The sequence below is a fragment of the Drosophila kikkawai genome, chromosome 3L (assembly GCF_030179895.1).
Source record: "Drosophila kikkawai strain 14028-0561.14 chromosome 3L, DkikHiC1v2, whole genome shotgun sequence".
Lineage (NCBI taxonomy): Eukaryota > Metazoa > Arthropoda > Insecta > Diptera > Drosophilidae > Drosophila > Drosophila kikkawai.
In genome coordinates this window covers 25,935,272-25,950,076 of record NC_091730.1, presented here as the reverse complement: position 1 = coordinate 25,950,076, position 14,805 = coordinate 25,935,272, and the positions used below count along the sequence as shown (strand labels likewise).

Here is a 14,805-nt window from a genome sequence, read left to right as displayed (position 1 = left end):
TATTTATAAAATAACTACCTGCCAGAATGATCTTGTGGTGGTGTGGAATAAACATCAATAGACCACTGAGTAAACTATTTTTTGTAAATTGTAAATAAGATCTGATTTCATATAAAAAAAGCCATTTACTTTTCATTCCGACCAGAAAAATGTGCCCGTTTTTCAAATCGAAAAAATCTTTCGTTTTCGATTACCGGAGCACCAATTTCTCGTTTTCAAAAACGAAAACGAAAAAATCTTGCCGTTTTCGATTACCGGAGCAGGACAGATTGTCATTATTTTCACTAGGTACATTTTGTACCATAATGTCACAATTTTCAATGTTCACTGTATCTGCTTTTTCCAGTATAAGCCTAGTACTCTGACGAGAAAAACCCGCTGTCTAAATTAGACAGCGGAATCGCTGTTTATTTCGCTACCGAGCTAGTGTGACCAAAAAAAATTAAGGAAAATCCTGAAATGCCATGAAAATGTACTTTTTATGGCGTTTAAGGATTTTCTTTGGTCACACTGGACAGCTGTTTGTAAACAAATATTAAAAAAAAATATTAAAAATATTAATAAATATGGCATTAAAATGTCCTTTGTGGGTTAAATTCCATATTATGGGCTTCCCCTTGATGCCACCTTTTTTCTTCAACTTTCCCTCCATTAGGGGTGTCTAAATAAATCAAATGAATTATTTAGACAGCGCGATATCAGCTGTTTACTATCTTGATCTGGCAACGCCATTCAATTTTCGCAGGCTTCATTTTCGTCGTCAGAGTACCGGAAAAAACGACGTGGCTAAAAGTTCTTCTTCTTTTTTCGACACCGTTTTTTTATATGGAGTTTGGCCGCTGTCTAAATTTATACAGCGGATTTTTCTCGTCAGAGTACTAGGCTTTAGAATTTAATTGGTTCCTATATTTCTGTTTTTGCTGCTGCTTCAGCCTCCTTAAATGTCTTTCACTATACATTTTCAAAATTAAATTTGTTGTCGTACTTTTATTATTAATTCAATTAATACATACCATACATACACACACACGTATTAAATATAATTAGTTTTACTTAACAATTAATCTCTCCACTTAACTGCAATGCTTAGAATAAGTTTGACAACCGGCAAACACAAATGCGTTTCAACTAACTGTAATCGAAGTTTTGCTTTCAACTTTTACTTTGCCCTTTTGCTCAAAATTTCGAAAACAAAGGCGATGCTTACTTTTTTTATTATGAATTTTCGTTTATGCTTTCGTGTGCATACATATTCGCCACCTCCAGTACTGCAGGAAAACGGCAAGATTTTTTCGTTTTCGTTTTTGAAAACGAGAAATTGATGCTCCGGAAATCGACCGCTGTCGATCAACAGGAAAAAATTTACGGGCTGGGCTTTTTTATATAGGGCCTGGCGTGGCTTCAGTGTGATCGCAACTTTTCTAAGAGATTTTTACAATTTTGGTGTGACCATCACCATCTGCAGCAAGTAAGACCGTAGGCGGGCGCACCCAAAGGATTTGAATTTGAATTTTCGTGGAAGAAAAATTTTATTTTTAATGGACACTTGTGTTTTGATTAAACTGACTAAATTTAAATCGCTTAAGATATATTTTTTTATATTGAAACTTTGTTGTCCCTTAAAACAGTTCTATCCCAGCAACTGAGGTGAGCAAACGCCAAAACCAAATAGGACAACAGCGCCCGATACTTCACCAAGATAATATTTAATTAAGGGGTTATATACAGTTGTGATGATGAAAAAATCGACTTTTTTTATTGCATATTCTTCAAGTATATACTGTTGAGAATATTCTTACAAAAATTCATAACGATCGGAGCATTAGAGCCGAAGTTGTAGCTATTTATAGTGCACGACCTGCACATCGGCTTGAACAAACTTGAAACTTTAAACGCGATTATCTCAGAATCTTGTTTTTTCGAAATTACCTTTGCGGTGGACACGTCTACTAAAAAACTATAATTTCCGATCAACGCCAAATTTTGACCACATATTTATTATAATAATAGCTAGTCCTCTAACGAAGAATTTAAAATTAAAAAAAAATTTTTTTTTTAGAGCATAAAAATCGAAAATCGTATACTGAAATAAGATTGTTCCGAAGTTCCAGGATTCCCAAGTTTTTATTGATAAGACTTTGGTATTTAGGTTTTATTTGTTTATTAGTTTTATTTTAGTGTTTTAAATTGGAGCAGCTATGGTGCTGCTCCAACGCTCGAAGAGTTTCTGATTTTTACAATATTCCTTAAGTTTTACTTTAAGCTAGGTCTCGTAGCTGCGCTGCTCGCAGGCGGCGGCAGATATATTTTTTCTTTAAACATCTGCTGTGCAGTTTGTAAATTTTGAAAAAGAAGTTAGAGCACATAATAACGACAATGATTATGAGGAGTATATGCACCCAATATAGATCGATGTTACTCGATTCTACTTTGTTGATGACGTTTGCAGTGGAATCCACTGTTTTGATATCTAGCGTCATTTTTTTTGTTATTTCATATACTTTGGGTTCATATACTGTATTATTTTGACTCTATAAAAATGTTACTGATCCTATTAATTCCATTAAGACAGGTTTTTGGTTCTATTGGAAATTTGCAATTTTTATTGAATTTACTTTCGTCTTCTGTAAAATGTTTGCTGATCGCGTTATCGCGCATCTGGTTTTACAAAATTCCTACCTAATTTTCCGCATAACTTTACAGGCTACACTTCTAATCGGGCAGAAGAAATTCCGCTCAAATGTACAAATTATTGTTAAAAAAAAAAGGTGCATCGTAGTGCACTCGCAAAAAAATATGCAACGCAGTGCAAAAATGTTTAAAATATTTGGGCTGCGTCAGGGTCCAGTGTTGTCTGCGTCAGCTGGTCGTCGCCGGCCTGGCTTTGCTGACGCTCCCTCGTAGGTGTAAGAGGCGGCCTGCCACTCACACTGCTGATGTTTTCAGCTGCTGATGTCCTGGGCCTATGGGCTCAGGCGGTACCGGTGCTGGTCTTCGCACAGGTCTTCATACATGCGTATTTGCATGCCGCAGAGTTGAGTGGTCCGGGGCAGTCGATCGGGCAGGTTTGCGGTTTCTTTGGGATTGGCTTCGGAAGAGGAGGTTTTGTTGTTTCGTTATATATTGATTTTATTTGCTTGGTGGCGAGGTGAGTTTGGATTGGGCTTTTTAGTGTTGGCTTTTTCACTTCTGTTTTCAGAAAATCGAGCTCCGCTTCAAGTTTCTGGGCTGTAGCCCACGGCGGTCGTGGCATATTAGTGTATAAAAGCCACTTTAAATGGGCTATTCTCTTCTTCATGCGATTTTTCACGCCGGCCCTTCCCATCACAAATATTTATTATTTCACTTTTTATTGTTGCTGTTGTTGTTGTTTGTTATTGCAGATCCTATGTCACGGTCGCCATGAAATAAGATTGTTCCGAAGTTCCAGGATTCCCAAGTTTTTATTGATAAGACTTTGGTATTTAGGTTTTATTTGTTTATTAGTTTTATTTTAGTGTTTTAAATTGGAGCAGCTATGGTGCCTCTCCAACGCTCGAAGAGTTTCTGATTTTTACAATATTCCTTAAGTTTTAATTTAAGCTAGGTCTCGCAGCTGCGCTGCTCGCAGGCGGCGGCAGAGAGACGGCTGCATATATATATTCTTATGTATAAAAGAATGTACTTATGTACATTGGCTATGCGCACTCAAGTGGTGGCGCGAGGGGTATGGGTGTGCAGTCCGTTCGTTACAAATAAGCCGACGCTAGCACTTTCTGTGTGCGGGCTAAGCCATAGCGATCGGTTCATATTTCGGCCACTTAAGGTTTATGACCGGGACATTGAAATACGAAAACACTGCAACAGAGTATTACAGTGCGCACCCTTTAAGTACAGTGCGTATTCGATATGTGTGCATACTACAATACCTTGAAAAAGTAAATTTTTTGTTAAAAGCGGCACCATTTTTTTTAATCAAAATTTTTACAAATCCATGGTCTAGAGGACTAGGCAATATAATATACTAACGAAATTTTTTTGAATTTTTGATTTCGGATGAACCGTTCTCGGGATATGATGTCCACCGCAAGTCACCACCGAAAAAAAGACGAGCTTGGAATTTGGCCATATCATTTTTATAATTTAATATTTTTTTATGAAAAAAATGTATAAAGTACCCAGAAACATGTACTAAACAACGTCGGCAAAACATTTTTAATAAATATTTTTTATGATGTAAAAAAAAAAATCGACAAAATTGCATTTTTTTGCGCGGTACAACTGTATATAACCCCTTAAGTGATTATAGTCCAGAAATGCTTAATCTATTAAAAATTCACCAAATATAGGTAAGCATATATTTAGTAATAAGTATTTAAAATTAAACAACAAAAAATACTAAAAATTTTTTCAGTGTTCAAAATAATTTTATTTGAAAGAAACAAAAGTAAAGCAAAACAATTTATAACTTTAAAAATTCGTTTTCAAAGGAAAACAAATATTTATTCACTTTGATACCCTATAAAAAGGCGAATTTTTGGGCGTGGCACTTTATGCAGTACATATATACATTTTTAACAAGTACCTGTCAAATGCCGTTTAAATTCTTCTATTATCTTATTTGGTTCAAAAGTTATGATTTTTGCAACGTAAAATGAAAAAAGGCGCTACTGTGCGACGCTTTGGTTTGGGCTCATTATCAGTATCGTTTTTTTAAAAACGAAAGGTGATTAGGTTGGAAGTTAAATTAAAAAAAAAAAAACATACTTTTTGAAATTGGCAAAATGAATTTAACTGGAAACGAAAAAATTTTGGCAAAAAAGCTTCTTAACAAAAAAAAAAAATAGAGCAAATATGAGATGGAATGATTTCGAAAAGTTGTTCGCTCAGAGCATTTATTACAGGTCTACTTCAACTTAAATGTTTTTGAGGGGCTCTTTGAAAATAAATCTTCCTAGTCTCTCATCATTACAAAAGTAGAATAGCATAAAAAAATTACAGCCGGGAGACAACGAATCTTTGTACTCAGCCCTTAAAGATACTATAAAGGAAATTACTGAATCTGAAAAAGAATGCATAATAACTTATGATGAAGTTGCAAAAAAAAGAGTGTAACATAGAATTTCTCTGTTGACGTTATTGATGGCTTAGAGCATTTACTAATCGTCCAAATAAAATTGGAAGCGACATTTGCGTTTTTGTTATATATATATGTATACATATATTTACATATACATATATATATAAACTGGCCGTCAGCCGGCCACCGTCACCTCATGCCAGAGACGTTTGGACCAGTTGGGAATTGTATGCGCAGGCGTGCGAAATTTGCCAAAGAATCTGCCATAGTTTTACGAAGATATGTGTGTGGAATATGTTATAATTAAATTTTATGTATGAGATTCATTTTGTGTAGAAAGTATATAATTTTATTTGAGTTTGCTGCTGTTGGATTCGCAAGGAGATGGATTGGGTTATCATTGGAAAAGCAAATTGTTCTAACATGTGAAAGTGCAGTGCAGTCTATTAAAATGTGTTGGATGTCTATCGCTGAGGTGTTGCAAAAGGGACAGATACTTGTTAGGGATCTATTCATATAATGGGCGTTTGTGAGTTGTGTGTGTCCTAGTCGTAGTCTATTTATTATAATTTGTTGTTGTCGGTTGAGGTTTGTGGTTTTGAAAGAGAAGTTTGCTGGGGTGTTTAGTAAGATCTGTTTGTACCATTGGGTAGTTTGTGATTGAAGACTGTTCAGTTTATCGGTATAGTGTTTTTTAAGGAGTTGTGTGATGTCTTTGGTGTTGAAGTTGTCTGTAAATATTAGAGGGTATTTGTGTGTTTCTTTAGCTGCTGTGTCTGCTCTCTCATTGCCTTGTATACCTATGTGGCTAGGGATCCAAATTAGTCTGATTTTGGGAAAGAGTTTGATAATAAGTGATCTTATTGTATTAGGGTAGTAAGAGTAATTGTTTATGTTTGAAATGGATTTGATTGAGGAAAGGGAGTCCGAGCATATAGCATAAACAACTTTTCTTATATTCGTTGGACAATACCCTTTTCCAACCTCCAACATCTTAAACTGCCTTAAATCGACCCAAAACTCTGCTATAAGAGCAGCCCTCGGGGCCTTTAGAACAACTCCTATTTATAACCTGCTAATTGAAGCTAAAATTAATACACTAGAAAACAGATGTAAACTTTTAACAAGCAAGCTCGGAACTAAACTTATTCTCTCTCATAACTCCCCAATAGGCAAACTATCCAAATCCATAGTCAAAACAAAAAGAAACTACAGATACCCTAGCACATTAGACAGAATCATCGACTCCTGCAAATCATTTTCCCTTCCATTCTCTCCCGCCAAATTCTACACGTCAAAAAAATACAATCCGGGAATAATTCTTAAAGCCACAAACACCTCCCTTTCCCTATACAACAAAAACACAACTTCACCTATAACATACCACCAGCTCTTCCACTCTATTAAAAACTCCCTACACGATCACAAATTCATTTACACAGACGGCTCAAAAACAAATGACACTGTAAGCTACAGTGTAACCAACAATACTGACATAATCAAATATGGCCTCCTTCCCCAGTACTCCTCTGTAATCTCTAGTGAGTTAATTGCAATCCATGAAGCTATAAAAATTTGCTCTGGTTCACCCGGCAAATATGCTATATGCTCGGACTCCCTTTCCTCAATCAAATCCATTTCAAACATAAACAATTACTCTTACTACCCTAATACAATAAGATCACTTATTATCAAACTCTTTCCCAAAATCAGACTAATTTGGATCCCTAGCCACATAGGTATACAAGGCAATGAGAGAGCAGACACAGCAGCTAAAGAAACACACAAATACCCTCTAATATTTACAGACAACTTCAACACCAAAGACATCACACAACTCCTTAAAAAACACTATACCGATAAACTGAACAGTCTTCAATCACAAACTACCCAATGGTACAAACAGATCTTACTAAACACCCCAGCAAACTTCTCTTTCAAAACCACAAACCTCAACCGACAACAACAAATTATAATAAATAGACTACGACTAGGACACACACAACTCACAAACGCCCATTATATGAATAGATCCCTAACAAGTATCTGTCCCTTTTGCAACACCTCAGCGATAGACATCCAACACATTTTAATAGACTGCACTGCACTTTCACATGTTAGAACAATTTGCTTTTCCAATGATAACCCAATCCATCTCCTTGCGAATCCAACAGCAGCAAACTCAAATAAAATTATATACTTTCTACACAAAATGAATCTCATACATAAAATTTAATTATAACATATTCCACACACATATCTTTGTTAATACACTGTAGAGCGGAAGGCCTCGGTAGCCATTGCTCATTATCCTTTGTTAACTTTTAGTTTATAACTATTAGTTAGCATTAAATAAATAAATAAATTTTGTGTCTGAAACAAATATAAAAGGAGAATGCTTGAAAAGACTTATTTATAAAAATATGAACATTGCTGAAAATATTGGGTTCAAAGTAAGAGGCGTCGTGTATGATTAAGGAGGCAATAGAAAATGTACCTTACTTTATCTTTAATAATAAAAAATATTATATGTCTTATGACATTCCGCATCTTTTCAAATCTTAAAGAAATAATTTACTAAAAGCCAATTTTGAAACCCCTGACGGACTTGTTGATTTTTATGTTATACGAGAGGTATATGAATTAGAACAGGGATCAATAACGAGAATTACTAAATTAACAATAAGTCACGTTAATCCAACTATCCAATCCAAACATTTTTATGAGTGTACCAGTGATTCTGTAACCTTTTTGTTGGAAAAGACGTGCGCCGAATTTAAAATAGATCAAATTAAGTGGACAACTCTCACGACAGACAGCGCAAGCAACATGAAGTGCTTCCAGACTGTTTCTTGGATTAAACAAACATGTGCCGTGTTTCGCCCACAGCATTAACCGTGTAGTAGATGCAACTATTAAGGAAATAAGTTCATTTTCCACTAACGTTGATAAAATAAAAAGGGTGGTCATGCATTTTAAGCACAGTCCAGCTATGATGGACCAACTACGAAAGGCCCAAACGAATGAGAGAACTCCCGATGGAAAAATCAAAACCCTCATACAAAATGTAGACACCAGGTGGAATTCTTGCCTGGACATGATGGAGTCCTTTTCAGGCTTAGCGAACTAGGTGGCTCTTATTTTGCTACAGAAATCAGAACGTGTCAAATACTTATGTAGTCGAGACTTATGTGGTCTCATTCAACCTTTCCAAAAGGCAACAGGGCAAATAAGTGGAGAACATTACGTAACTGTAAGTATAGTAATACCACTTATTTCAATGTTAGCAGACAAATTTAAAACTCTGAAAATGGAGACGATGGAAGGTAAACGAGCCAAGGAAGCGCTTATCAGATTTTCTGAAAAGAGGTTTCAGCCGTTTCAAACAATCTCAATTTGGTTAAATCAACCTTTTTAGAGCCTAGGTTTAAAAAAATGTATTTTGAGCCTTTAACGCTTAAGGATGCCATTAAAGATATTACAATTGAAATCAATGAGCTTACTGTTGAGGGAAGGGTATGCCATCAAGTGAAAATTTTGTTTACTTGAATAACTAATTGACTAATCAGTAAAACCAATAGGTTTAATATTATAACATTTAAAATTTTGCTAATAATCAGGCCTGCTCCGGTAATCGAAAAATTTTTTCGTTTTCGTTTTGGGCGAAAACGAACCGTTTTCGTTTTTAGCTGCTCCGGTTTTCTGCTATCGTTTTGCTAAATGTCTATTCTTACGCTCAAACAGCTGATTTGTGAGTTTGGTCAAAGTAAACAAATTTAAAAAAATGCCATTTCTATTTCCGATTGCGTGTTTTGAAGCCATGAGGAGGCAGAAATTGCTTCAACTAAGAAAATCTAGGCATCTAAGATGCATTACATGTATTTTCAATGTGACCGACGAAAGGTAAATCACATTTACAGATATTGAACATTAGGCCAGTAAATTTTTGTTTTTCAGCTTTGTTAATTTCTATAGGATTGACAAATATATATTCAAAAGGATTTTGGAGACAGTCAAGCCACATTTGAAGGTTACGACATTGCCTATTTCAATCCAATTGGCTGCTGTATTGCGATAGCTAGATACTGGCTGCTACCAGCTTGCAGTGGCCAAGGATTATCAGATAAACTTTGGACGCTGTACATTCGGGAAGATTCTGCATGTATTTATTCCGTTGCTAGACAGGCTTCTCTGTCAGGATGCGATAAGCCTCCAAATGTCTAGGCAACAAATGCAGATATCTTTCGAGTACTTCTTAAGAAAATATCAACTGCCAAGAATAGTTGCCTGTTTGGATGGAACTCACATTAGAATACAAAAGCCGTTAAATAATTCCTCTGTTTTCTTTAATAGAAAGGGGTATTATAGTTTAAACGCCATGGTAGTAAGTACAATAAAGAAATCTGTTATAAAAACCTAAAAACCTTTTTAATTCCTAAGGTTTGCAACAGCAACATGGAGATCATCGCCATTGATGCCACTCACCCTGGGTCCTGCCATGACTCTTTTATATGGAATCTTTCCAGTGCCAGAGAATACCTCTCTAGCACTATAAACCGTCATTTTGTTTTGGCGGACTCCGTATACGCGCTAAAGAGCTTGGTTTTAACTCCCTACAGGAGCCCAGAGTATGGAACATATCGGCCTACAACGATGCTCAATATATGAGCCATTGTTTTGTTGCAGAATAGTAAATGTACGCTGTGCTTTGCACAACTTATGTAGAAGGCGAAATTTGAACATTTCGGAGGAATATCGATTTGACGACACACAAGATATTTTATACGACAATGAAGTAGAAGGAGATGATGAGGGAGAATCTGAACGAGATGAAATTGCTCATACATATATGAAAACATGAAAAAAAATAAAAATTTCTTCTTCACAACTACTTATTTACCTTAACAGATGTTTTATTTCTCTAATTTACTTAGAATATCATTAAATTTATTTAGAAGCTCTTTCTATATCCTCCTTCTGAACTGCAATTGACTCCTTATGCAGCTCCTCCATATTCTTAAAGTGCTACGTCATGGAAGAATTGAGCTGACTAATAATGTTTAGCTGAGCCTCGCACATGCTTTGCAGGTCGAGAGAAGCTGCAGGATTCGGGCGACGATGCTTTGGTTTCGGCTCATTATAAGTATTCAGAAGGGAGGGTGCTTCTGCAGGTTCTTCGGTTTCCTCCTCGCTTCCTTGATCCAGCTCATGCTTCATGGTGGGTGGAACTCCATATGCTGGACCGTCAACTCCGTAGAGACCGCATAACTTTGCAATCTCCTCCTCCACTTCGCTTATTGCGAGCTGGGAGTAGGGACCCCCACCTGTAGCCCTGATCTCGGCCTTATTTTTGGCAAGTTTCTAACGAATTGTCGCCTTCCAATCGCACCAAATCTGGAAAATATTATTATAATAAACAACTTTTCTTATATTCGTTGGACAATACCCTTTTCCAACCTCCAACATCTTTGGTCGGAGGGCCAACGTCGTTCAAGGCGCTGCAAAGTTCTGCCCACTTCGCCTCTCAAGCCACCTTGTCGCCCTTACTGAAACCCCTGGCCACGTCTGGGTTGCTTTTCATAAACCCCAGGATAATCTCATTCTGGAAAGTTGATTTGTGCTTTCCCCTGAAATTAAAAGCTGTTTAATTGAAAATAAGCAATTAATATTTGTGCACTTACATTTTAAAAAATGAACTCAACTTAAAACAGCTGATTTCCACAAGAGCGGGCTGCCACATTTTTCAGTTTTAATTCCGGTGGTCCCAATTACTTTTTTGGTCAATTTTAACCATTTAAGCAATCAAATTAAATAGCATTATTTATAAACAACAATTTTGGCTCTCCTTTAAAGTTATTAATGTATTCATTTATGTTTTATAAGCATTTTTAACTGGCTGTTTCGTTCCACCAACAATATGGCAACCTTGGCGATAACTTTTTGCGATGGACTTATCGACCTATCGCCAAAACAAGAAAACTTGGTAAACACGGCAAAAATTTTGTTGTCAAATCTGAGGTGGGGTCAGAAATAAATTTTTTATAAAATTACTACCTGCCAGAATGATCTTGTGGTGGTGTGGAATAAACATCAATAGACCACTGAGTAAACTAAATAAGATCTGATTTCATATAAAAACAGCCGTTTACTTTTCATTCCGGACAGAAAAAGGTGCCCGTTTTTCAAATCGAAAAAGTCTTTCGTTTTCGATTACCGGAGCACCAATTTCTCGATTTCAAAAATGAAAATGAAAAAATCTTGCCATTTTCGATTACCGGAGCCTGAAATTTATGTTCATTTTTTTTTTGTAAATTGTTTGGTGTTATGTTTTTATTTGAAATATCTATCAATTTTCATGTATTCTATTCATTTTCAGCAATAAATGCATAATTAAAAATTGTTAAGGTCACCAAGTTACCTTCCCAATCCACTCCAAAAAACAGTGGATTGATAACACAAAGATTGCCAAATTAAAAAAACGCGATCGAATTTGGCTAAAGTATTTTAAGGCAAAATGTATTGTGGGCACAATACTCAGAAAAGGTAGCTTGCCCACAGAATACTTAGGGTGGCCACCAATGCACGACAATGAATTTCAAATTGGCAAAATTTCGTGTTTTGTTGCATTAAAAAATGAAAGGGGAAGAAAATGACCAAAGTGGTAAAGGATGATATCATTACAAATATAATGATATCTCAGTCCTTAACCATAAAACAAAAATGTAGTTCAGATAATGAACTAAATTTTTGTAAAAAACATCGCGATCACCTCTCAAAGTATTGTAATATAGAAAATGTGCAAGACATTTATGAGAGTAGCGATGAAGCCTAATGTTCGTCAATAAGTACAAACTGGGCATCAGATGGAAGTGCCATAGAAGAGTCACCATCGACGAGTGCTATATACGCACCGTCAGGTCATTTGCCACTCAAAGACATTACGCCTGGTTTTGAAGGGCAAAATTTCTTCCAACTAAAAAGTTTGGTAGAAAAAATGAATGCATCCGACAGGAATTGCATTATAATATTTGATGAGATGCGCATTAAAAGCGAAGTCAAATATGAATATCTTACTGACAAAGCGGTGAGGCTTATTGATCTGGGTGATGGCAAGTCTGATAATTACTTGTATAGTAACCCAGCAAATAGAATGTTAGCTTTTATAGGCACTGGGCTAAACTGTGAATTTACAGCTTTAATAGGCGCTGCTGCATTCATTTGCAGTGTAAATCAAGGTAACATAATTGCCGATTTACTTGAAAAAGCACAAGGCTTATGCAAAGAAGCTGGGCTCTTAGTGCGCGCTGTTGTATGCGATCAAAATAGCTGCAACATTCAAGCGCTAGAGAAATCACACTCGAACAGAGATGACTTCAGAAATATATGCAGTACACAAGTATTTCATGATATTACACACTTGTTTGAAAGTGTTCGTAATAATTTAATTACCCATGCCGAAATTTGGCAAAACCGCATGGCATTTTTTCACTCTTGCGGACGTGATCAAAGATAAATAGTAAACGTGTGAGCGCACGGTTTACTTCGAGACTGTGAGTTTTCAAGTTCAAGTTCACGGGTGACAAACGGGACTTTGTCTGCGCGACGGAACCGGCGGCAAACGTGTGAAAATCAACAGATTGACAGTGACAATTATTTTGGATAACCCGAGACCAGCCAGGAGGTGGTGCTCGACGTAGAGTGGACAAGTGTGAGTGACGTCAGCAGAGTTGCGACAAATTGGTGACCAGCAAAGGCATCTTGGAAGCGGACGGAGACCACGGCGACGGAACATCAGCCACGTGCGTGTTTGTGTGCGGACAACTGAGACGGGCGAGTGATTAGGGTGAACCGCATTCTGGCCAGCAAGGGTATTTGAGAACTGTTACAATTTTACCCAATAAAATAACGGGTACACAGTCTCAAGCTATATGCATAAGAGGACTTATAAAAGCTTCCAATTACATAGATATAATTGGCAACAAGCTTTTTCAAAACGGCATCATCGTACCCTTAAGCCGTTTCAATAAAAATCCGATTGATTATTATTTTTATTTTATTTAACCAGTTTGGAGAAAAAAATTCCACAGTTTCCCAACTAATAATGAAGGAAAATAATTTAAACATAAATTTATTATCTAACGCTCCACAAGAGCGCCCATTTATCTATCTCAATCCAGTTGAAAGTGAGATCGCAGAAGATATTGGGTTAAAAAATGCGATTTCGCTTAAATTGGGTAAAATACTATATGATATTTTCCCGAATGGAATTCAATGCAAATGCGAATACAAAAGCGAAAGCGAAACTGAACAAAGAAAAAAATCAATTCAGTTATTTGAATCCGAAAAAGAGTCTGGAATAAAATTGATAAACCCTTCAGTTGCTTTAGTAGAAGTTACAATGTTACACACTAAAGTGTTTGATAGGGAGTTTAAAAAATCTCCCCATCAAAAAAATAGTTTAAAAAATATTGTTGACAAATGCTTTATTGAAATAAACGCAGAATATGGATACTGGTTTGGGCTATCCTAATTTTGCGCCACATATAGGCATAGTTTTAAAGCAATACATAAAAGAATTGCTTTATGAGCATTGTAATAGTAGATACAATGAGAGCTGGCATAAAAATAAAGCCAAGTCAAGAGAAATTGACAGAAAAATTAAAGACATATAAAGCCTTAAAAAATAAGCAATTTATCTTTAATGAAAGAAAAAACACGGATTCTGCCTTAATGGTACGCCACGATTACCCGGCTCCCGAAAAGCGACTTCCGCCGATTACTACGGAGCTTAACTCGACCTAATCGCAGCCGACCGAATGATTTCCTCTGGGCTGTGGCCCGCTTTATATAGATCCTGGTGCGATCCAGTGTGCCCAATCGCCTATGCTGGATTTGACGGTAGTAGTGTGGCCAGCCTTCGTTCCGTCCAGTTGACCCTCTGGTCGGAATCTGTGGCGCGCGCGCGCATTCAATTCAAATATCTCTATGATGTCGCTAATTAATTGTCCTTTGTCGCTGTCGTGTTCCTATTCCGTAAGCTGGATCTTCTATATTTGTGCGCGTATGCGTGTCACAAATTTACCAAATCTGAAAGGCCAACGAAAAATTTCGAGAAAGTTACCTAGGGTCTTCCCACACACCAACTGCCAATAAGATTTTGCCGTTCCGAATTTCTCCCTTTCGACCGCCCCACAGTAGCGCCTCTCGAACAAAAGCCGTTGCAAAAATAGGAAAATTCATAATCGCAAAATCGTTTTAAACCATACAAATTCGACAGAGAATTCCAGGGAGAATACCAGGGATTCCAAATCTGTAACCAACAAAATTTTCAGATTTTTTTTGTGGAAGATATGAGCATTTAAAGTCGAGATTGTTTTCCATGTATGCGTCATACAACAAAAAATAGGTAAATTAGTCGACTTTCAGGTAATATTACACAAAAACTACATAACCAATGGTCATGATTTTTTAAATGATAGTTACATTCATTAACTCTTATCCAAATTAAAAAAAATTGTCGTTTTGTGTGGGCTACAGGTAAATCGATACCTGCCAGGTGTCCATTATTTTCACCTTTTTCTTGCTAAAGTAGTCTATAACTTCTGAAGCTGCCCAGAGCCGGCGACTACACTATGACTACGCATTGCGTGTATCTTTCCTGAATCAGAATCCGTTTAGAAAGTCTGCGTCCAGCTGCGACTCTGGCATTGCGAAGCAAAACACTGAAACAACTCAGGGTAAAATAT

General features: G+C 36.6%; 1 pseudogene; it reads left to right on the top strand.

The window, feature by feature from the left end:
• The first annotated feature begins 2,936 nt into the window (after positions 1 to 2,936).
• LOC121502266 (putative nuclease HARBI1) lies at positions 2,937 to 9,920 on the top strand (annotated as a pseudogene).
• The last annotated feature ends 4,885 nt before the right edge of the window (positions 9,921 to 14,805 follow it).